Genomic DNA, 25,988 nt, shown 5'->3' on the forward strand with positions numbered 1-25,988 from the left:
CTGGCTGTCCTCACCGGGACCCCTTGGAGGGGAGCGGGTTGAGTTTTCCTCTTTGCCTCGACCAGGACTCTGGCAGCCGAAGACCTCCAGAACCAGCCACCACCATGCTGAGACCACTCTCCACACGCATGAAGGTACCAGCAGAGGAACAAAGGCATGCGGGTCCTGGGACTGAGTTCTCCAAGCCTGCTCGGATCAGGGCTGAGCATCCTTCACCCAGATCCTCCATATTCCAGTAGGCAGGGGTCACACCCACCAACTGGTCCCCTGGCGCCGTGTAATCCCATCAACGGCCAAGACCCAAAGACTATAAAACCCAGCTCCCGGAAGTGCGCGGCCGCATTCGCAGCTGCGTGACATCTTATTGTCTCATTCTTACTTTCCACAAAATGGCAGCTACTGAATGTCACCTGTCCACATGGCAGAGTCTGTCAAACTCCCCGTGGTGTTACCCAAAATGCCAAATACCAGTAACAATGATGGGTCTCATTCTCCTAACCCTGAAAGATCTTTTAATATGGCACATCTCAGGGCTAGGATGAAGGAGACGTTACTGGGGCCTGCTCAAGGCAATCGATGAACAACAGGATGGTCGTGATCGTGGTCATATATTTGGAGTTAAGATAGAACATATCAAACTTGGTTTCAGTGCATGTTTGGGAGGACAGAAGGGAGGCCCAGTAAGATCCTGCTTATTTGAATAATAAGTTAAAAAATGGGATTTTAAACTCTCTACTATTATTTTTCTATTACTTATGCTGTATATATTTTTTACTTTATCCACAATTTCATTATTTTTAATCAGTCTTATATATTATTTATATATTAGATATGAATATTATATATACTTATATAATATTTATGTATTATATAATTATATTATATAGCCAGTATTATATTGTTGTTAATGTTATTAATATTATATATTGTTATATATTATATACTTATATAATATAAATATTGTTTTGCATGTCTAATAATTGAAGTATTATAAGCAATATATAAAAACACGTAAGAAAAATAACATGTCTTTTGGCCATTCAGATTTCTTCTTTGAGAAAGTTTCTGTTCATTTTATTGCCCCATTTTCTGATGGAATTGGGTGTTTTCTTCTTGTAGAGTTCAACCAGTGTCTTGTTATATCCTTGATATCAACCCTATATCAGATGTATTGGGTGAATGTCCTTTCCCATTCTGTAGGTTGTCTTTGTATTCTGGTCACTGTTTCTTTTGAGAGGCAGAAGCTTCTTAGTTTAAGATAGTCCCATTTGTTTATCTCTGTTTCCACTTGCTTGGCCAGTGGTGTGTCATCTCTGAAGATATCTTTAGCTTCAATGTCATGGAGTGTTTTGCCAACCTTGTCTTCAGTGTACTTTATGGATTCTGGTCTGATGTTGAGGTCCATTCATGGGAACTTATTGTTCCATATGAATTTCAGGAGTGTTTGATCCATTTCTTTGAAGAATGTCTTGGGTATCCTTATAGGGATCGCACTGAATTTGTATAATGCTTTGCAGAGTATTGCCATTTTGACAATGTTAATTCTCCCAATCTATGAGCAGAGTTTATGTTTCCATTTCCTTATGTCATCTTTTCATGAAGTTGTGTTTTTTAGTTTTCTTTATTTAGGTCTTTTACCTCCTTTTTAAGCTGATTCTGAGGTACTTGATTTTCTGAGGCATGACTGTGAATGGAATTGCATTTTTTCATGTCACTTTCTTCTCTCTCATTATTTGTGAATAGGAAAGCCATGGACTTTTGGGTACTTATTTTATAGCCTGCAACTATACTATGCAAGTCTATTGTTTTTAGGAGTTTCTTGGTAGAGGCTTTAGATATAATAAGATATTATATGTAGATATGATAAGGAAAACAATGGGTACAATAAGAAAAATAATGGATAGATTTTTTACTTGTCTTTATTACTTATCCTGTATATTTCAATTATCCTTTGTTTAACATTATAAAATAATTATTTGATTTTTACCATATATTGAGCATAATTAATTGAATTGAGGGATTTTAGCTGACAATTGCTGCAATGTCCTATGCCTGCAGGAGAGAGTGAATGAATAGATATTTTTATAAAATGCTCCCCGAAAATTTTTTTCTATTGACATGAGATTGCTATAATATGCCTGCAAGTTACCATTATTTTCAGATTAATAAGAAATTGTATAAGCTTCTTATCAACTTTTTCAAGATAAAATTCTTATTCAACTAATAAGAGATTGTTAGCACATAAATAGCATTCCAGAAGTGTCTTGCCAGTTTTAGCAAGTCAAATACTCATATGGAGATAAAAGTGAGATTTAAATTCAAGTGCAGTTTAGGTCTTTACTCCGTTGAAGGTATAAGACAAAGTAAATTAAGGTTCTGTATTATTTATTGGATTTTTAAAAGCTCTGTGCATTTTTCCTCAAATGCCTTGAGGTATTAATAAAAAAATTAATTTAAACATCTGCATCTGCTTATAGCAATAATAATGTATTTGAAGGTGGATCCAGAGCATGCATATAAATAAGATACCCAGTTATTCTTGGAATATTGAAAGGAATGTGTATTAAAATCTATAGTTATTTTATTAAAATAAAATAATTTTATTTTAGGGTCAGTATCTTTCTTGTGTCCCTATTTCCATTCACTTCACTGTTCTTGACAACACGACTAAGAAAATAAAGTATTCATTTCCCCCCCGCCCTTGCAGGTTCTTCTGGCAGCCAAGGAGTGCATCCCTTACCTATGCCCAGCGTGTGCACCCCTTTTTCCATGGCTCCGGACCCCCACCACCCGGGAAGCCAGAGAGGACTTTGGGGAACACCTGCCCAAGTTCCACTGGACCTTCCACCCACTTCTTCAGGGTCTCGCCCTCCTCTGAAGGTTCCTAGGTCTATGGGTCCCTGGGACTAGCTGGGGTCGTGGCCTTCTCTAAGGTGGGTGGCCAGGTCCACAGTTACATTTCCTACTCCCAGCACTCTGGACTCACATCCCAGCCTCTATCACGTAATTCTGTGGAAAAAATTCTGGCTGCCTCAACTACAATACAACAATAACCCACTGGCCTACTCCAATTCTAATAAAAGACCAGTATTAAAGTGAACCTCCTCCAAAGCTTCACTAGATGCCCGTCATAAGCCAAAGAATAATGCCTGAGAGGAAGCTCAAATTCTAGAAAGGGAGAAGGGTGACCACCATCGACCAACCTTATCCAGAACCCTTTCCCACGATACGAGGGAACAGTGATAGTGAATTCCAAGGGTTTTCCTCTAGACAACCAAAACAACATGAAGAAATAGTGCAAATCTCCACTACAAGGAAAGGACAAGAAAAGAGTCCAGAATACTCAACCGGGGTTATCAACAAATATGCTCTCTCTGATAAAGAATTCTGAGATGAAATGTGGAGGATGTTCAAGGAACTAGTCAAAGAATCGGTGGAGAAGACATCCAGAAAATTAAAGTAAGAAATGAAAGAAACAGTAGAACAGATAGTTGAGAAAATACAGGAAGAAATGAGAGCAGAAAAAAAAAAGCTACAAAAAGAAAGTAGACTATAGACCAAACATGAGTGCCATTCAATGCCTCTTTTGCAAACCACAACACCCAAAAGAAGAGAAAGAACAGAGGGGAATGCCCTGCCACAGAGGCAGGGTGGGATAGAGGGGATGGGGGTGGGTGGGAGGGATACTGGGATCCGTGGTGGTGGGAAATGGGCACTGGTGGAGGGATGGGTATTTGATCATTGTATAATTGAAACCCAAGCACAAAATTTGTAAGCCTACAACTGTACCTCATGCTGTCTCACTAATAAAAAAAAATTTAAAAATGTTTTTCTCTTAAAAAAAAAGAATGTCACAATAAAGGATTTGGTAGACAAAATTAAAAGCTCAATAGGTGCCCTCAGCAGTAGAATGAATACAGCTGAAGACAGGATCGGTGAACTTAAAGATGAGCAACAGAAATTGCAGAGGGAACAACAAATAATAGGAAAAGTCCTCAAAATAGTTCTAAGGAGAATCAACGTAGCGGATGACACCAAGAGGAACAACAGTGGAATCATCGGAGTACCAGAAGGTCAGGGAAGCAATCCCAATGAAAAAGCCACAGTTAAACAAATCATTGCTGAAAAGTTCCCAGAAGTGGACAAAGCAGGCATCCAGATTCAAGGAGCACGAAGGGTGCCCGCTAAAAGAGACTCTAATAAAAACACTCCAAGGTATATCATAGTTAGAATGATGGATGCCGTGGATAGAGACACAATACTGCAAGAATCAAGGTCAACGAAGGAAATCATATACAATGGAGCACCCCTTAGGTTTACAGCAGACCTATCAGAGGATACCCTCCAATCCTGAAGACAATGGTGGGATATAGTGAAAAAACTCAATGAAATGAACGCTTCACCAAGAATACTTTATCCAGCTAAACTCTCACTCAAACTCGATGGAACAATATATCATTTTGTAGATAAACAACAACTCAGGAACTTCATAGACTCAAAACCAGATCTAAAAGAAGGATTAAAGGGGTTTCTGTTACATAAAAAGGAAAACACTTATAAATACAACCAACCCCTACAGAAAGATGGCACAAAACCCCATGGCAATAATCTCTCTCAATGTCAATGGTCTAAATGCACCAATCAAGAGACACAGAGTGGCAAAATGGATCTAGAATCTGAAACCAACATTCTGCTGTCTACAAGAAACTCACCTGAACAGTCTAAGCAAACACAGACTAAAAGTTAAAGGATGGGAAACAATCCTGCAAGCAAACAGCTCTCTCAAAAAAGCTGGGGTGGCCACACTAATATTCATCAACATAAATTTCAGGTTGAAAAAGATTAGAAGGGACAGCTAAGGAAGGCTATTTTCTATTTATCAAAGGATACATACAACAGGAAGAAATCATACTCTTAAATGTATACGCGCACCTAATGAGGGACCAGGTAAATACATAAAACAATGGCTAACAGATTTTAAATAGGACATTGCTAGCAACATAATAGTAGTTGGGGACTTCAACATTGCCTTATCACTTTTAGATAAATCAACAAGAACAAAACTCAGCAAGGAAACATTGGCTTTGAAGGAAGAAATAGAAGAGAGAGGGCTAATAGACCTATACAGGGCTTTACACCCCCAAAAGAAAGAATACACATTCTTCAGTGCTCATGGAACATTTCCAAAATAGACAACATACTAGGCCACAAAACATACCTCAATAGAATCAGGAAGATAGAAGTAGTATCAACAATCTTTTCAGACCACATGCCCTGAAGTAGAAGCGAATCACACAAAGACACCAAGAAACAAATCAAACACCTGGAAATTAAACAACTCAATGTTGAACAATGAGTGGGTCAGGAAGGAAGTCAAGGATGAAATCAAAAGATACCTGGAAGCAAATGAGAATGAAGACACGAGCTACCAAAACCTATGGGATGCAGCTAAAGCCATGCTAAGAGGAAAATTTATAGTGTTGCAAGCATTCCTAAGAAAAGAAGAAAGAGCCTACATAGATAACCTAACCACACAGCTCAAGATCTTAGAAAAACACCAACAAAAGGAACCCAAATTTGACTGAAGGAAAGAAATAATAAAACTTAAAGTAGAAATTAACAACATGGAAACCCAAAAAACAATTCAAAAGGTCAATGAAACCAAGAGCTGGTTCTTTGAGAAAATAAACAAGATTGATAAACCACTAGTAAGACTCACAAAGAAAGAGATTCCTAAGAAACCGAATCAGAAATAAAAAAGGGGACATCACAACAGAAACCAATGAAATTCAAAAGATCATCAGAGACTACTTTGAGAGTCTGTATACCATGAAACGATAGAACCTAGAAGAAATGGATAAATTCCTGGATTCCTATAATCTCCCAAGATTGAAGCAAGAAGACTTGGGATACCTGAATAGACCCATTCATATCAAGGAAATTGAAGTGATAATCAAAAGTCTTCCCCAAAACAAAAGCCCAGTCCCAGATGGATTCACTAATGAATTCTCCCAAACATTTAAAGAAGACCTTTTGCCAGTTCTCCTCAAGATTTTCCAGGAAATTGAAAAAACCGGAACTCTCATAGAAGCTCAAATAGCTTCTACGAGGCACATATCTCCCTAAAACAAAAAGCAAACAAAGGCACAACCAACAAAGAAAACTATAAGCCAATATCCCTGACGAGCACGGATGTGAAGATCCTCAACAAAATATTAGCAAATAGAATCCAACAGTTCATCAAAAATATCATACACCACGACCAAGTGGAATTCATCCCGGGGATGCAAGGATGATTTAACATTTGAAAATCAATCAAATCAATCAACATAATCCATCATATCAACAAAAGTAAAGATAAAAACCATATGAGTATACCAATAAACACAGAGAAAGATTTGACAAGATCCAGCAACCATTTATGATGAAAACTCTCACCAAAACTGGTTTTGAAGGAACTTTCCTCAAGATAATCAAAGCCATCTACGACAAACTCATGGCAAGCATTATCCTCAATGGGGAAAAACTAAGGGCTTTTCCTCTAAGATCAGGGAAAAGACAAGGATGCCCACTATCACCACTTCTGTTCAATACAGTACTGGAAGTACTTACAATAACTATTCGGCAAGAAAAAGACATTAAAGGCATCCAGATTGGAAAGGAAGAAATCGAGTTCTCACTATTTGCAGATGTATAATACTATATCGTGAGAACCCTAAATCCTCTATCAAGAAACTCCTACAAACAATAGATTTCTACAGTTAGTCAGAGGCTATAAAATTAATGCCCCAAAACCCATGGCCTTCCTACACGCAAATAATGAGACAGAAGAAAATGACAGGAAAAAAATCAATCCCGTTCACAATCATGCCCCAGAAAATTAACTGCCTCGAAATCAGTCTTATTAAATGACCTCTACAATGAAAACTACAAAATGCTACTCCATGAAATAAAAGAGAACATGAAGAAATGGAAACATATCCTCTGTTCATGGATAGGAAGAATTAACTTTGTTAAAATGGCAATACTCCCCAAAGCATTATACAGATTCAATGCGATCCCTATAAGGATACCCATTAAATTCTTCAAAGAAATAGATCAAGCACTCCTGAAATTCATATGGAACAAAAAACACCCACGAATAGCTAGAACAATTTTTGGGAAAACAACGTGGGTAGACATTACCCTCCCCATCCTCAAACTCTACTACAAAGCAGTAATAATTAAAAAAGCATTACTGGAACAAAGGCAGGACCACAGACCAATGGAACAGGGTGGAATATCCTCACACAACCCCAAATGTATGAACATCTAATCTTTTATAAGGGAGCAAGACATTTGAAGTGGAGCAAGGAAAGCCTCTTCAACAAATGGTGCCGGCATAACTGGACAAGCACATGCAAAATTATGGGCTTACACTTTGACCTAACACCATGTACAAATGTCAGATCAAAATAGAGTAAAGATCTCAACATCAGACCAAAATCCATAAGGTACATCAAAGACAAGGTCGGCAAAACCCTCCATGATATTGAGGCTAATGGTATCTTTAAAGATGACACTCCACTTACCATCCAAGTGGAAACAGAGATAAACAAATGGGACTATCTTAAATTAAGAAGCTTCTGCACCTCAAAAGATACAGTGAGCAGAATACAAAGACAATCTACAGAATGAACACTGTCCTCCTGTTATTCATTGATTTGCTCGAGCTGGCCCACTAATGTCTTCATTGTTAGACTTCTTGTTAGTATGTTTGGCATATTGAATACTCTTGGTAGCTTGCCAGGCTCTCCAAGAGGGGCGAAGGAATTGAACCTGGCTCGGACGAGCTGGCTGCGTGCAAGGCAAATGCCCTGCCACTGTGCTATCTGTCACCCCATTGATCTCAAGGGTTGATTCGGCTGATCTGGCTGTCTAGGCGGGTGTCCCCTTTCTCCCTCACCTCTCCATGTGCGTCCCTCCGGAAGCTGCACGCTCTATTGAAGAGGACAGCCTTACCCGAATAGAGACAGACCAGTCTTCAGTTAAGGGTATACAAGTAGCTGTGCTTTCCTGCTAGAACCTCCAAATCTAGAGAATGGGAAAAGATATTCACCCAATGCCCATCTGATAAGGGGTTGATATCAAGGATATACAAAGCACTGGTTGAACTCCACAAGAAGAAAACATCCAACCTCATCTAAAAATGGGGTGATGAAATGAACAGAAACTTTCTCAAAGAAGAAATCCTAATGGCTAAAAGGCACATGAGAAAATGCACTACATCACTAATCATCAGAGAGATGCAGATCAAAACAACAATGAGATATCATCTCACACCACAGAGACTGGCCCATATCCAAAAGATCAAAGGCAACCAGTGTTGGCGCGGATGTGCCAAGAAAGGGACTCTCCTTCACTGCTGGTGGGAATACCGACTGTGTCAGCCCTTTTGGAAAACACTATGGACTATTCTCAAAAAATTAGAAATTGCAGCTGGAACAATAGCACAATTTGCCTTGCACGTGGCTGACCCAGGTTTGATTCCCAGCATCCCATATGGTCCCCTGAGCACCGCCAGAAGTAATTCCTGAGTGCTAAAGCCAGGAGTAACCCCTGTGTGTCACCGGGTGTGACCCAAAAACCAAAAATAAAATTAGAAATTGAGTTCCCATTTGATCCAGCAATACCACTTCGGGAACATTTCCTGGAGAGACAAAAAAGTATGGCTGAAATAACATCTGCACTTCTATGTTCATTGCTGCACTGTTCACAAAAGCCAAAATCTGGAAAAAACCTGAGTGCCCAAGAACAGATAACTGGTTAAAGAAACTTTGGTACATCTACACAATGGAGTAATATGTAGCTGTTAGAAAAGATGAAGTCATGAAATTTACATACAAGTGGTACTACGTGGAAAGTATCATGCTAAGTGAAATGAATTGGAAAGAGAGGGACAGACATACAAAGATTGCATTCATCTGGGGAATATAAAGTAACAAAATAGGAGACTAACATCCAAGAATAGTCGACATAAGTACCAGGAGGTTCACTCCATGGCTTGAAGGCCAGCTGCACATGCTAAGGGAAAGGGAAGCTCAGATAGAGAAGGGAACACCAAGTAAAGGGTGTTGTGAGGATCCTCCCAGGATCGGAGATGCATGCTGAAAGTCGACTATAGACCAAACATGATTTCCACTCAATGCCTCTTTTGCAAACCTCAGCAACCAAAAGGAGAGAGAGAACAGAAGGGAATGCCCTCCCCACAAGCAGGATGGGAAGGGGGGATGGAGGTGGGTGTGATGGATACTGGAATCATTGGGGGCTGAGAATGGGCACTGGTGGAGGGATGGGTACTTGATTATTGTACAACTGAAACCTAAGCACAAAACCCTGTAATGTCCACAACTGTACCTCATGGTGTTTCACTAATAAAAATTAAAAAAAAAGAAAATACACTATTCATTTTGATAATCTAGAAGAACAGGTTCAGGGGCTGGAGTGATAGCACAGAGGGTAGGGCATTTGCCTTGCACGCAGCCTACCTGAGTTTGAGTCCCGGCATCCCATATAGTCCCCTGAGCACTGCCAGGGGTAATTCCTGAGTGCAGAGCCAGGAATGATCCCTGTGCAACATTGGGAGAAACCCAAAAAGCCAAAAAAAAAAAAAAGCAGAAGGATGAGGAGCAGGAGGAGGAAGAGGAGGAGGAGGAGGAGGAGGAGGAGGAGGAGGAGGAGGAGGAGGAGGAGGAGGAGGAGGAGGAGGAGGAGGAGAATGTGGCTACACAAATCATTTTCTGTTTCCTGACCCTTTGCCCCCAGACTGTGAAAACGGCTCTGCAAGTCTGCGGCTGTCTGTCTGTCTGTCTGTCTGTCTCTCTCACACACACACATACACATATGAACATCACACATGCACAAGTGTCACATGCACAGTCACATACATTCTACTAATCTGTACTTCTTGTGGAGCTGCAGGAATCCACCCTAATATTAAGAGACCTTCAGCAGGCTACTTGAGGCTCCTTCCTACTCATGATTTATTTATTTTAAAAATATACCTAAAATGTAAAAAAGTGGATGTGCTTCATGTGGAGAATAAAAGGAGCTTTGAAATTTTTCAGTAACTGATTTTATCTTGCACATTGACCCCTTTTGTACTAATGGGGACAAAATTTAAGCTTGACAATGAAAAATAATTAGGTCTCTGCTGGCTATACCTGTCCTTTAGATAAATATCCCATCTGTTCAAAGTTCATACTTACTACAGGGTGGATTTTTTTTTAACCTTTCAAGTGAAACCTCCTCTCTTCCCTCCCAGGAAGGTAGGTTGGCGGGGGAGGACTCGGTGTTCTCAGAGGATGGTTGGAGTTAGAGAATGGGAGAAAGGAGCAGGCTGTCCTCCAGGTAATGGTGACTCATCCACATGTTGGTGGACAGAGCCCTTTGCCCTGACACTCCTTCTATTGCTCGCATGTCACATGCCAGTCTTCACTTGATCACTTGACTTCCCGTTAATTGTCGATTTGCTCGAGCGGTCGCCAGTAACATCTCCATTTGTCCCTGTCGCATGCTAGTGTAGCCCAATGGCGTCTGTTCGCTCTAGGAACAAGAAGAGCTTCAAACCGATCATTCATGATCTTGATGAAGAAGTTTGAGCATCTGGTAGGTGGGCAGCCACGCGGTCTTTTGACATCCCGTGGAATCCAGTCGGTAACAGCTCTAGTCCAGCCGTCGTCTTTAAATCTCATTACTTGACCAGCCCATCTGATTTTTGACACCTTGGCAAATGAGACAGCGTCCCTGATTCTTGATCGTCGACGGATGTCGGAACTCCGGATTCTTTCTCTCATTTGAGTGAAACGTGATATTCCAAGCATAGGTCTTTCAATTCCTCTTTGGGAGATCCGAATAGCATTCTCATCCTGTTTGCATAGGATACAGGTCTCTGAGGCGTATGTTAATGCATGAAAAACAGTGGAATCAAAGAGATGTGCCCAGAGCTGGAGGTTCTTTGTCCTCTTAGCTATTTCTTCGACGTTCTTGAAGGTGTTCCAAGCCTCTCTCTTCCTCCTGCGCAGCTTGGGTGCCAGGTCATTTGTCATGTTGACTTCTTGACCTAGGTACACATAGCTGTTGCATTCGGAGATGGTCGTTCCGTTGAGAGCGAATGGGGCATCAGGAACGAGGCTGTTTCTCATAAACATTGTCTTCGTAAGAGACCACCTGCCATTCTTGTGCCACCAAAATGCATTCCTGAGCATTTGGAGTTGGGGTGCTCTGGTTCATTTCTTCCTGCCCACTGTTGCTTTGGCTTTGATTAAGGTTTGATTAAGACTTGACTTTAACCTTCGCTTAGTAGCAGGCCTCTGCTCCCTTCCTAAAGATCATTTACTTCTCACCATCTATTCTACAAGGGAATTCACCAACTAACAACCAGAGTTATTCACTCAGAGGCAGAGAAGGCCTTTGAATCAATGACTTTTTTTAAAAATTGAATCACCATGAGATATAGTTATAAGCTTTCATGTTTGTATTACAATCACACAATGATCAAACACCCACCCCTCCACCAGTTCACATTCCTCACCACCAATATCCCCAGTAAACCCCCACTTCCCCATCCGCCCCCTGCCCGCATGGCAGACAATATTCCCCATACTCTCTCTCTACTTTGGGGCATTATGATTTGTAATGCATATACTGAGAAGTTGTCATATATTCTCCTTTATCTGCTTTTAGCACGCATCTCCCATCCTGACCGATTCCTCCAACCATCATTTTCTTACTTTTATGTCATACCCAGGCCCTGCGTTATGCAAGGAACTCACTCAGGCTCTTTGTTTTGTCTAATTAGGCCAAGGTTTTATTTCACAGTAATCACTACATTGACAAGAGTGATTTGAGGAGCTGCCCTCTAGATTCCAAATGGCACTTGGGTTTCCATTCCACGTGCTGGTGCTTTGCTACTCATCCTCTTGATATTATGCCTGCTTCAGTTCTTTGGTTTTTGGTCTTCTTCACCTATTCTTCTCTTATTGTGACATCACCCTCCCCCATGGACAGGAGCTATTAACCTGGGAAACATAAAGGAATAAAAACTCGGTGATGAATCCTCTGTAATCTTGAGTTCAAATACATATTGCAATCTCATTTTTCCTGTGCTTGCTCTGTGCTATGACACCAAATTCTTTGACACTCTGAAGTGCAGAAGTACAGCTAGTGACTGTGTTCCCAGGTAATTGGTAGGGAGAGAGAAGAGATGCAGTGAAGGGCATGGAGGGAATATCTGTCACAAAAATTTTTGTCAATAACTTCAGAGTGTCTGCAATCAGGAGTGCAGCACAGATGTCATCTAGAAGTATGGATTTGTTTTCACCCACTCTATTCAATCTCCAGCTGAGAAAGGAAACTAGCTCACCAGCTCTTGTGTGCTTATTGCCTTTAACTCTTCTTAGTGAGAATAGACTAGAAACCAATAACTAATTTTATTTTTACTAAGATAATATTAACTGAACTTGTGTGTGAGAGCTGCCATAACAAAATAACATAGGTTAGGAAACTACTGACAGAAATGAATTTTCTCATAATTTTGGAGCTGTGGCTAGAACACCAGTATCTGCAGGTTTGTTTTCTCTGAATCTTCTCTCCTGAGTAAGTAGATGACCACTTTGTCTTGCATCATCACAGGGGCTTTCTTTTGTGTCAACAATCCCTGGGATTCTCTTTTCTTTTGAGGTTTTTGGGTTTTTTAATTTTTTTCGATACATCTGGAGGCTTATTCCTGGTTCTACATTTAGGGATCACTTCTGGCAGGCATGGGAGACATACGGGGTGCCAGGGATTAATCCCTGGTTGGCCTCATGCAAGGCAAACACCCTACCCATTGTACTATCTTTCTGGTTCCATATCTCCTTTCTTATAAAACAACTTTCCAAATTGCACTTGGGCCTACATAAGGTCTTTCTCTTTAAAGACCTTGCTTTAAAATATTTCATTCAGAGATAATAAGAGTTGGGGTTTCAATATATGGATTCTATTGCAGGACTTAAAGCAATTATGTTCTAGGACACTCAGAGTACTTTTATTATTATTATAAAAAGAAAGGGTTTTTCTTTGTTTTGTTTTGAACCACACTTAGAAGTGCTTGGGGGCTATATCTGGTTCTGTGCTTGCATTCTTGAGATACCATGAAGTACCAGGGATTGGGCCCAGGTCACTCTGAATGTAAAGTGTGCCTTCATTTCATTGACTGTCTCTGCCCCTCAGAGTAACTTTAAATCATGGCAATTATTGTAATACCTAGTTATACCATTACTACTATTCAGAATATAAAACACAAGATTAAGGTATGGCTACAAAGTTTCAAAGTTTCTGGAGAAAGTGAGAACTTAATTCAGTACTATTAGAATGAATGGTATTATGCTCCTGAATATAAATGCAGAAATATCAAACTTTACATAAAAAATACAAAGAATGCATATATCCTTACATTTAGAGTGTATATCTCTTTATATTTAGAGTACCTTTTTACCAGAGATACATTTTTTAGTTTCTATTTATCCAAAAAATAATATTTGAATTTGTTGAAGTAAATAATATTTGTATACACAAATATAAACCTAGCAGTGTTCAGGGTTTAATCCTGACTCTGTGTTCAAGGACCACCCTTGACAGTACTTTGGGAACCATAATGGTTGCAGGGATTGAACCCAGATCAGCTGTATGTAAGACAAGTGCCCTACCCACTATATTGTTGCTCTGGCCCCTTCTATCACATCTATGGGTGGTTTGATTTTAGCAGCTCTTCTTATATACCATGACTCCCAATTTTACTGTTCTATACATTATAGGTATTTTCTCCTAATTTGTTATTTATTTTCTATCATTGTTAGCAAACTTTTTCCCTTCCCCCTTTGGTAGTGGTTATTGCAATGACCAGAATCATGCATTTGGTTGTGGTTATTTCAAGGGGTTGCACACTTTAGTTACAGAGTTCATCCACACTGGGTTGTGCTATACCACATATTGCATATTTTTGTTGTTATGCCAGGGATCTCAGCAGTACAGATCACACTTGGCGCTACAGATGATTGCAATTTTGGCTTCATGCCTGAATCACTCTCCCAATGACCACATTTCCATAAACTTTTATAATCATAAATTTATATTGTCATGTAATTAAGTATTTTAGTCTTATTTAGAAAAGCCATCTAAATCTGTGTTATATAATGCTTGATATGTGATTCCTCATTATGTATTTTTTATCATGTTTCACTTGATACCATTTAGATGTTTAGTCATCTGTGATGCATTTTTTGGTAAACATTTTTATATAGAAGTATTTTCTCTTCTTGATCCAAGTAATTATATAAGCAACCGTGAAACTGTTTGCTCAATCTTATATGTGCAATCTTTCCAATACATACAAATGTTATGATAGAACCCAAATGAAGTTCCACTGTCTTGCTACAATAAAAGGATTTTTATATTTCTCATCCCCTTTTCATAGAGAAATTCTGGCACTTGTGGTAGGTGAGTATTTGGTTACATTCCCTTCTATATTGTTCAAGTCTACTGCCTAGTCAGAGTGGATGCAATAGAGTTCTGACAGAGCAGTATTCTGATTATTTGTCACAGTGGCTTCTTTTCAGAAAGTTGGCTCATTATCTACAAGAGATATTTGAATTTATTCCTTCTCTATTTTTTTTTTCCTCTAAACTATCCTCATTTCAAAATGTACGCCACCGAAGAACCTTGGTGGGTTTTTACTTATTTATTTTTTCATTCCCTGGGCTGGTTGCTTACAGAACCAACAATACTGACTCAATCACATTGGGTAGCAGAATGTTCTTGAATTGCAAAACCAAGATGATGGGGTTAGAGGTCTGAGGGGCCTTGCAGGGAGAGATTAAAAAGGGCTCTTGAAAAGGGAGCTGAAGCATTTACTGAGATGAAATATTGTATAAAATCTCTGAGGGCAGCCAGGGGGTGGCCCCGGTGGCTCTTCCTCTGGCTACCCAGGTTCTGGGGTGTCCCGGACTCCCCAAGCTGGGGCAGCCTGGGCCAAGAAGCAGAAGGCGGACGAAATGAGGGCCAAGCCGGTTGATTGACCAGATGCTGTTTATTCCATTCTCATCCCTGTTCACTCCTGTTTCTCTCCCACCCCAGATCCGGAACCCCTTTCTCCTTCTGGCTCTTGCTCTGGATCTTGATCTGCCACCCCACTGTTACAGTCTAGTTAAATTCCAAAACCTTGAGGGTCTGGGCTTATACATAGGTGTGGTCACAATCAATAGGGTTAAAGTTCTTCCCCTTAGGGGATGCTGCTTCTAGGACAGATTCTCTTTCAAAAGGACGAACCATCTAAGGGTGGAATCACATGGGTGTGTTTCTCCTCTCCTTGTCTAACTAACATATAAGCATTCATACTATTAATTATTTTGTTTGGACACAGTAAGAGATGCATTAAGCTTATAGAATTGCTCTCCTGGGGTCATCCTGATCTCAGACTACAGTGCTCAGGCCAGATTAATCTTTCCTATCCCTAAGCAGGGTCCTAGTCTTGTTGTTACTTTTGGATCATGACAGTATTTGTCCATGATCAATCTCTTAACTTATAGTTAAGAATTGTGGCACTTTGGTCTGGCCCACTTCAATGCCAGAGTAGCTCACAGCTTGCCCTGGGTCCCTTCAGTCCCTTGTCGGGACCCTGCTTTTGGGGTGCTAGGAACTGAGGGCAACTGAGGCTTAAGTTGAGAAAGCAGATGCCCGGGAATGAAAAATATTCGAAGTCAATTAAATCTCAAGTTACAAAAGCATAATATTAATTGTTTTCTTGTGTTTATACAAAAGGACATTGCCTTAAACTATTCAAAAGGCATAAGGAGAGGAGAAAGTCAATATTAACTTACAATACAAGTTCAGTGTCCTAGAAAGATCTGATTTTACAAATTAACAGAATCTGATTAGGGGAAAAAACTGATTAACTGGTTGGGGAAGAGAGCATAGAGAAGTGGTTACAGATAAACAAAAGAACTGAGTGACTCTGGAGTACTTTGATGGGTGTGACATGATAAAACTAAGCACTTTGTGGCAAGGGAGAAAGAACAAAGTAATGTTTTCCTACAGGATCCATCAGGGTTTTCTTCTATTTCATTACCAATTTTACCCTCACCCTGGATGAGTTCAAACCCTTTCATATGCATTGCAGATTAATTAAACTTTGTAGTTTTTCATTTCATTTCATTTCATCATCCTGTTATTCGTCGATTGCCTCGAGCAGGCCCCAGTAACGTCTCTTTTATCCTAGCCCTGAGATTATATTCAAGGCTCTTTAGGAGAATGAGACCCATCATTGTTACTGGTATTTGGCATATTTGGTACGCCATGGGGAGTTTGCCAGACTCTGCCCTGTGGGCAGGCTACATTCGATGGCCTGCAAGTTTGTCCAAAGTAGAAATGAGATAATAAGATCTCATAAAAAGGATGTCCTGATAAGATGTCGCGTGGCCGCAAATGTGGCTGCGCGGTTCCAGGAGCTGGATTTTATAGTCTCTGAGTCTTGGCCATTGATGGGATTACATGGAGCCAGGGGACCAGGTGGTAGGTGTGACCCCCGCCTACTGGAATTTGGAGGATCTGGGTGGAGGATGCTCGACTCCAATCTGAGTAGGCTTGGCGATCTTGGCCCCGGAACCTGCCTGGATTTGTCCCTCTGCCAGTACCTTCATGTGTGCGGAGAGTGGTCTCAGCATGGTGGTGGCTGGTCCTGGAGGTCTTCGGCTGCTGGAGCCCTGGTCGGGGCGGGGAGGAAAGCTCAACCCGCTCCCCTCCAAGGGGCCCCGGCGAGGAACAGCCAGGCGCGGGGGCAGGAGACTGCACTGTTCTCGTCCGGGAGCTGGATTTTATAGTCTCTGAGTCTTGGCCGTTGATGGGATTACATGGTGGCAGGGGGCCAGGTGGTGAGTGTGACCCCCGCCTGGGTCAACAACAACAACCCTTTAGCACAAATGAGACTGTACATGAATAAGAACAAAACAAAAATCAAATTTATCTTCCCCTTGGGGCTAGTGGGTAGGGTGCTTGCTCTGCATGCAGCTCACCAGCATTCTATCCCCTGCACTAGATAGCATCCCCAAGCACCAGCAGTAATAATTCCTGAGACAGAGCTAGGAGTAACTCCTGAGCATCCGTAGTAGTGGTACACCAAAAACAAAAACCAAAATCAAAAAACTATTTTTGTATATAAAGATTTAAAGTTTCAGTTACTTTTATGAAGATTTTGAATTATTTTATTACAAACTCAGAAGTGAAGTTGAGAGTTGATACAAAAATGTTCTGAGGACAGATCCACCAAGAATGATCCCTGAGCACAGAGATGAGCACAGAGCTAGGAGTAAGATCTGAACACTGCCGGGTGTGGCCCAAAAAAAAAACAACGAAGAATAAGTTCTGAGCACAGCCAGGTATGCCTGAGACAGACCCCAAAAGTTATGAGGGCCTTAGTAAATTTATTTTGCTATAAGAAGGTGACATCTGTTTCTTCCTCTCTGAAGCCATCCAAGACCTTCTACTGCACCTTCTTACACAACTCTAATCATCCCCACCTCCTTGTTTCTCCATAAATGCACCAAAATGTACAGAAGCTTTGGTCACAGTACTCTTCATCAGGATATTCTTTTTTTTAATTTTTAATTTTTTTCTTAAATTTTTATTAGTGAAACAACATGAGATACAGTTGTAGACTTACAAATATTTTTGCTTGGGTTTCAGTTATACAATGATCGAATACACATCCCTCCACCAGTGCCCATTCTCCACCACCACTGATCCCAGTATCCCTCCCACCCCTCATCCCCTCCATCCCATCCTACCTCTGTGGCAGGGCATTCCCCTTTGTTATCTCTCTCCTTTTGATGCTGTTTTGAAACATGCGTGATAAGAGTAGACTATAGACCGTGGCAATCATGTTCGATCTATAGTCTACTCTTATCACCCATCTCCCATCCTGAGAGGAACTTCCCAACACCCTTTATTTGGTGCTCCCTTCTCTATCTGAGCTGCCTTTTCCCCTAGCGTGTGCAGCTGGCCTCGATGCCATGAAGTAATCCTCCCATCAGGATATTCTTAAATTTAGTTTTGTTAGTTAGACTTCATGTCCCTGTCTACCTTTTTATAGCACCTTTTATAAAATGACACCTGGCTAGATGTCATCCCTTTTATTTTTTGTTAGTACTTCATGCCTTCTGCTTCGCTGTATCAATCTGTGTCTGCTTCCCCACTGGAATGTAAACTCTATGAGGGAGTTTTCTGTCTTACCTTCAGTGTCTGGAGCAATAACAGGGGTGCTCAATTCATGTCTGTGCTGAATTAATGATGAGTAAGATTATTCAGCTAAGAGAAAGGGAAGCTGAAAACAAAAGGCACCATCATTTGATTTCTCATTTTTCTTCTCTAAATATTATATTTAAAATATAACAGGGGCCAGAGTAATAATATGGAATACAGGGAATTTGCTTGTTATCACATATTGTTCTCTGAAACAATACCACATATTGTTTCTTGAGTGATCTCAGAGAACACAGCCAGGAGTAAGCCCTGAATACCATTAGTGTTGGTCCCAAAATCAAATCAATAATTAAAACAATTATTACATTCTGAGTTGAGGTAAATATCCTTTAATGTATGTGTATAATAAATATCTATATATATAATACTAATTTATATAGTTTTTTTATGGGAGGGTCCACCTGGCAGTGCTCAGGGCCTACTTATGGTTCTGCACACAGGGATCACTCCTAAAGGGCACTTGGGGGACCATGTGGGGTGCCAGGATCAATCCCAATCCTGCTGAATGCAAGGCAAGTGCGCTATTAACTGTACTTTCACTACAACTCCACTTTTAGTGTCTATTTTGTTAGCTTTTTCCTCTGTTTATTCAACAAGTGACAGATTAAAGGACACACTAAATTTTCTAAAATACCTTTGTATTGTTGGAGTTTTGTGAGATCAAAAAGCAAAAACTAGCATTTCAAGTGGGTAGGGGGAGCCACGAGTGTGGCTCCTCCCTGCCAGCCCGGTGCCATTCTCCTGCTGAACTAGACACTCCAGCGGGAACGCCCACCACAGCTCTGTCTCCACTTCTGTTCAACATAGTACTGGAAATACTAGCAATAGCGATTAGGCAAGAAAGAGAGATTAAGGGCATCCAAATAGGAAAGGAAGAAACCAAGCTCTCACTATTCGCAGATGATATGATACTGTACTTAGAGAACCCTAAAACCTCTACCAAGAAACTCCTAGAAACAATAGACTTGTATAGTAAAGTTACAGGCTTTTTTAAAATCAATGCCCAAAAGTCCATGGCCTTCCTATACTCGAAGAGTGAGAGAAAAGAAAATGAAATGAAGAAAACAATCCCCTTCACAATTGTACGCCAGAAAATCAACTACCTGAAAATTAGTTTAACTAAGGAAGTAAAGGACCTGTTACAAAGAAAACTATAAAACGCTGCTTCTTGAAATAAAAGAGGAAGTGAGGAAATGGAAAAATATCCCCTGTTCATGGATCAGGAGGATTAATATTGTCAAAATGGCAATACTTCCCAAAGCACTTTACAAATTCAATGCGACCCCTATTAGGATACCCATGACATTGTTCAAAGAAATGGATCAAACACTCCTGAAATTTATATGGAACAATAAGCCGCCACAAATAGCTAAAGCAAGTCTTGGGAGAAAGAAAATGGAAGGAATTAACCTCCCGAACTTCAAACTCTACTACAAAACAGTAATAATTAAAACAGCATGGTATGGAAAAAAGGCAGAGCTGCAAACCTATGGGACAGGTTTGAATATACTGACATCTCCCCTAAAACATATGATCACCTAATCTTTGATAAAGGAGCAAGAAATGCGAAGTGGAGTAAGGAAAGCCTTTTTAACAAATGGTGCTGGCAAAACTGGACAACTACATGCAAAAAACTGGGCTTAGATCTCTGCCTAATACAATGTACAAAAGTAAGATCAAAATGGATCAATGACCTCAACATCAGACCGGAATCCATAAGGTACATTGAAGACAAAGTTGGCAAAACCCTCCATGACATAGAAGCTAATGGTATCTTCAAAGATGTCACGCCACTGGCCAAGCAAGTGAAAACGGAGATAGACAAATGGGACTATCTTAAACTAAGAAGCTTCTGCACCTCAAAAGAAACAATGACCAAAATACAAAGACAGTCTACAGAATGGGAAAGGATATTCTCCAAATACACATCCAACAAGGGGTTGATATCAAGGATATACAAAGTACTGGTTGAACTCCACAAGAAGAAACATCCAACCCCATCAAAAAGTGGGGCAACAAAATGAACAGAGACTTTCTGAAAGAAGAAATCCGAATGGCTAAAAGGCACATGAGAAAATGCTCTACATCATTAATCATCAGGGAGATGCAGATCAAAACCACAATGAGATACCATCTCACACCTCAGAGACTGGCCCACATTCAAAAGAACAAAAGCAACCGATGCTGGCGTGGATGTGGCGAGAAAGGGACACTCCTTCACTGTTGGTGGGAATGTCCACTGGTTCAGCCCTTCTGGAAAACAGTATGGACGATTCTCAAAAAATTAGAAATTGAGCTCCCATTTGACCCAGCAATACCACTCCTGGGAATATATCCCAGAGAGGCAAAAATGTATAGTCGAAGTGACATCTGCACTTGTTTGTTCATTGCAGCACTCTTTACAATAGCCAGAAACTGGAAGAAACCTGAATGCCCAAGAACAGATGACTGGTTAAAGAAACTTTGGTACATCTACACAATGGAGTACTATGTAGCTCTTAGAAAAGATGAAGTCATGAAATTTACATACAAGTGGTACAATATGGAAAGTATCATGCTAAGCGAAATGAGTCAGAAAGAGAGGGATAGACATAGAAAGATTGCATTCATCTGGGGGATATAAAGTAACAAAGTATGAGATTAATACCCAAGAATAGCTGAGATCTGCACCAGGAGGATTACTCCATAATTTAGAGGCCAGCCGGGTATCCTAGAGGAAAGGGCAGTTCAGATAGAGAAGGGAGCACCAAATAAAGGATGTTTGGAGGATCCTCCCTGGAGGGGAGATGCATGTCGAAAGTAGACTATGGACTGAACATGTTTGCCACTCAATGCCTCTTTTGCAGACCACAACACCCAAAAGGAGAGAGAGAACACAGGGGATTGCCCTGCCACAGAGACAGGGGGGATGGGGGGATGGGGGTGGGAGGGATATTATCCATGGTGGTGGAAAATGGGCACTGGTGGAGGGATGGGTATCTGATCATTGTATAATTGAAACCAAAGCACAAAAAATTGTAAATCTACAACTGTAAAAAAAATAAAATAAAATAAAGGGAAAAAAAACAAAAAAAAAAAACAAAAAAAAACAAAAAAAAAGAAAAAAAAGAAAAAAATGAAGTCATGAAATTTACATACAAGTGGTACTACATGGAAAATATCATGCTAAGCGAAATGAGTCAGAAAGAGAGGGACAGACATAGAAAGATAGCATTCATCTGGATAACATAAGTCACAAAATAAGAGACTAACACCCAAGAGCAGCTGTGATAAATACCAGGTTGTTCACTCCAGCCGCACACTGTAGGGGCAAAGGCAGCTCAGATAAAGAAGGGAACATCAAATAAAGGGTGCTGGAAAGATCCGCCCAAAATGGGAGATGCATGCTGAAAGTAGTCTATAGACAGAACATGATTGCCACCCAATGTCTCTTCTGAAGACCACAGCAGTCAAAAGGAGAGATAGAACAAAAGGAAGTGCCCTGCCACAGAGGCAGGGTGGGATGGGGGATGGGAGGGGTGGGAGGGATACTGGGATTGGTGGGGGTGGAGAATGGGCACTGGTGGAGGGATGGGTATTCGATCATTGTATAGCTGAAACCTAAGCACAACAACTTGTAAGTCTACAACTGTATCTCATGGTGTTTCACTAATAAAAAAAAAATTAAAACATGGTTTTCAATCAAAAAAAAAAAAGCAAAAACTAGGGGAAACAATAGTGCCATCGTAGATTTCCATTGGCCTGTGGCTAGCCTGCACCGCTCTCAGAACTAGCAATGCAAATCTGTTTATTTTAGGCTTGTTTCAGTACAGTCTAATTTTAGTTAGGGATTTTTCCTTTTATGACCAATGGAATCAGCTAAGGATTAGTGGGGTGTTTCTTGAAAACTACATGGAAAACACCAGTGGTTTCTTTTATTTCATTACCAATTTTGCCCTCACAATGGATGAGTTCAAGCCTTTTCATTGTACAAAGATTAATTAAAATTTGTAGTTAAAATTATGAAAGAAGTGAATACTTAAGTAGGGATAATGCTCTCTTTTTTTCTTCAGTAGTACCTGTATTCTAATAATTAATGACTTATCTCTTTGCCTTATGATATTTTTGTGTGAAAATAGAATCAGCTATCTATAATTTAATGAGTGCAATATAGCTACAGTCAGATAAAATCCATGAATCCTGTTTTTCTGCTTGTATATTTTGATAATGTTTGACTCACTTTATCATATAAAGTAAGAAAATGAAGTAAGTAAACAGTCTTGCACTAGAAGCAAATTATTTTTCAAGTTCTGTCTCAAATTCAATTTTCTTTCTGGGTTATCTTGAGCCCCCTCAACAGTTTGGCACTTTCCTACCTCTGGACATTCCTGAAAATACCCATTAGCTTTTTATTCTAACAAACCATATACATGTCCTTTTTCCCCCTCTGTGAGATTCTGATTTTAAAATATATAGTTATATTGGGGAAAACTTAAATTTTTTTTCTAAAGTTAAAATGGAATGTTTCCATTTAGTGCTGTTTCATAAACATCAGAAATGTGTATGAAAAATAAAGAATAAGATTTTACTTTCATCAAATTGTGTGGTTAAATTCTGAAAAATGAGAGACTGCCTTTTGCTTGTGAAAATAAAATACATATATGGATCACATTAGGAAATGACAAAAGGAGAGAGAAAGTGAGCAAAAATAAATTCTTATTTCCAAGATTTGAACATTATAAGAGTTCTCAGTGCAGAACAGTGGTTCAATAAGAGGGGACACATATAAAAAAATTAATAGCAATTATTTTGTAGTATGCTCACTGCATAGTTATGCAGTCGCTGAAATTTTTAAGCTGAATATTTAAGCTTTTTGAAAAACATCTTGTTTAATGACTCAGAAATGCTCTGGAATCTGGACATCTGGGACTGTTCTATCTCATAATATCTAGTCTTATCAAAGAGTATTAAGAGTAAGCTGAAGATTTACTTGGATTATTTAACATATTCTCAACTGTCAGAGTTGTTTATATTTTAAAAATTAATTTAACATTTCTTATTCCCTTCCCCACTTCACTTTGCTGTTTTTGATGTTGCTGTGGTGACTGTGGGTCACACATATGCCTGATTGTGGTGCTTATACAGATTTTAGTGGTAGTATTTGCTGGGGGTGACACATCGGGTTATAGTACACTCACACTTCACCAGTCTCCAGTTAGTTCTGCTTAAGTTGCAATCCTTATGCTTGCCACAGGTTGCACCTTTTAGTTGATGCACACAACTTCTGGTTGTAGTGCTAACTAGTGTTCACACCTGTGCTCACTAAGGGTCACACTTCATGTTCATGGTTCTAGAACGTTACCTTTTTGTTTTCTGTGTGTCAGTGCTTGCAGTGGATCATTCCCTTTACTTGTTTGCTTGCACATACCTGGACACAGTGAGTCTTGAAATCACTTGTGCTGGGAATTGCAGGTTGTGCAGCTGTCAGCCACACAGTAGAGCTGCCAAGTTCATACTTGGCATGTGTGATGACTGAGGATTTAAGCTCATGACAGTTTGCTTGCAGATGGAGCCATCTAGGGCTCTGCACTATATTATTCCAGGCTGAGTTTGATTTTTTTTCCCCCTTGAAATCTTTATTCTGGTTTTGGAAACATGAGTATTTGCATGAATGTATGTTATGACAAGATTATTCACTCTAGGTTTTCTTCTTCTATAGGGATGACATTCGAGATTAGATTAATTGATGGATTTTGTTTTGTTTTGTTCTGGGGTCACACCTGGAAAAACTCCTGCCTCTGTGCTTAGAGATCATCTCTGGAGGTGCTCCTGGCAACTGTTGCAGGGCAAACGACTTACCTGCTGTACTATTGCTCTGACCCTCCAGAATAATTTTTTTTCTAAGTGAGATTTGAATGTGGCTACTCTTTAGTTCATTGTTTAGTAACTGCATTAGTATAAGGAGATGCTACCTCTCAACCTCTTGAGAGCCCATCCATTGAGTGGGGATCCTTAGAAAAAAACAGCATTGCCTCCTAGTAGACCCAAAAGACTATGCTAGTTTGTTGTTGATTGTGAAATGAACTGGAAATGGTTATCAGTGAGTATAAAATGTAAGCCAGAACTAGAGATGTATTTGCAGAAAAGAAGTACCCATAAAACTGTCAAAAAAATCTCCTTTGGCTAAAAACAGGAAAAATACTAAAAATATTTCTTTCTTATGAAATTCAACTTATGTGACTTATATGCAGTCATTTCCAAGTCAGTGTTCCTTCCCTACTCCCTCACAGGTAACAAGTAGGCACTTAGGCAGTAGAGCATTCATTTTTATTTCTGAAAAGAGATATGTAAAAAATGGCTTAGAAACTGCAGTGATTTTTTCTTCCTTTCTATCTAAATATTCATACAGTTGTTCTTCCATCTGCCAGGGACACAGTACTGGGTATCAGCCTATTACCCTGGATAATATCTGGGTAGCACATTTCTCTCTGTATGTCATGATTTTATAGGGAATTGACTCTAGAAATAATCACTGACAATTAATACTGTTAGTTCCATTGTATGACAGAGACCCTTAGACTATTATCCTTGCATGGCATTTTCATTACGAAGCCCATTAAAATGTGATATATTGTCTCAAGTACCCCATACATTATCCAGAATCACTGTTCAAGGCTGATATTACAAACCACTTCATACTTTTTCTGTTTAATTTCAAACAAAACTAAGGTACTACTGTCTAAAATCTTTGCATATATTACAATAAAAGAATGCCTATTGAATCTTAACAAAAAAGAAAGTTTTATGTGAGACTGCCTCTAATGGAGGATGTGCTGTTCATTTATTTTTATTGTTGTTGTCATTAACCATCACCACTATGGTTTTTTTCATGCCTTTCCCCAAGGTCTTACTCTCATCTCCGACATATAAGTTGTTTTAGAACAGGAGCTGCAGCCACTGAAGGAACCATTTAAAGCATTAATATCCATGGTTACAAAGTACTAAGTGATAAAGAATGTAATAAAAAGGATTCTAGGTTTTCTTTAATCTGATTTATTTTGAGAATCTTAACAATAGCAGTGCTTTTAATCTCAAAGCTCCCAGTGCCTCATAGATAAAAACTGGCTCAGAACTTCTCCCATTGCTCTAGATTAGGTTTTGCATATATGTGCAATAGGCCACAGGCTAGATTTCATTAAAGGGGACAGAAATCTGCTGGAATTTAGAAAACAACATTTCAAAGTGCTGAATTTCCTTTGACCCCTTCAGGAGACCAGGCTCTCAGGGTTGTATTACTGGGTGAGATTTGGAGTCTCCAGCTTGAAACCCACAATAGTTCCTGTTAGCACATGTTGAGAAGTACAGCTCTAGGCTAAACACTGATGTGATATTTTAAAAATTTCCGTACTTTTGAACATAAAATGGTGAGAACTGATAAAGATTGGCAGATAAAGCTGCCCTCCTCATGGCAGATGTGTGCACAGCCCTGTATTGTAGTGTCTGCTGGGAACGGAGGTCAGGACTCTACTCCAGCCCATCACATTCTCAAACTCCTGCCGCTCTAGCCCAGTGACTGATTTACAGACCTGTTAGGAGTCTTTAGCAGAAGATTTTCTAACGCGCCTTGCAGAGCCATCCTTACCTAGGACAGAAGGGAAAACTCCCCATATTCTTTA

This window comes from Sorex fumeus, unplaced genomic scaffold, assembly GCF_029834395.1.
Source record: "Sorex fumeus unplaced genomic scaffold, SorFum_2.1 ptg000265l, whole genome shotgun sequence".
Classification (NCBI taxonomy): Eukaryota; Metazoa; Chordata; class Mammalia; order Eulipotyphla; family Soricidae; genus Sorex; species Sorex fumeus.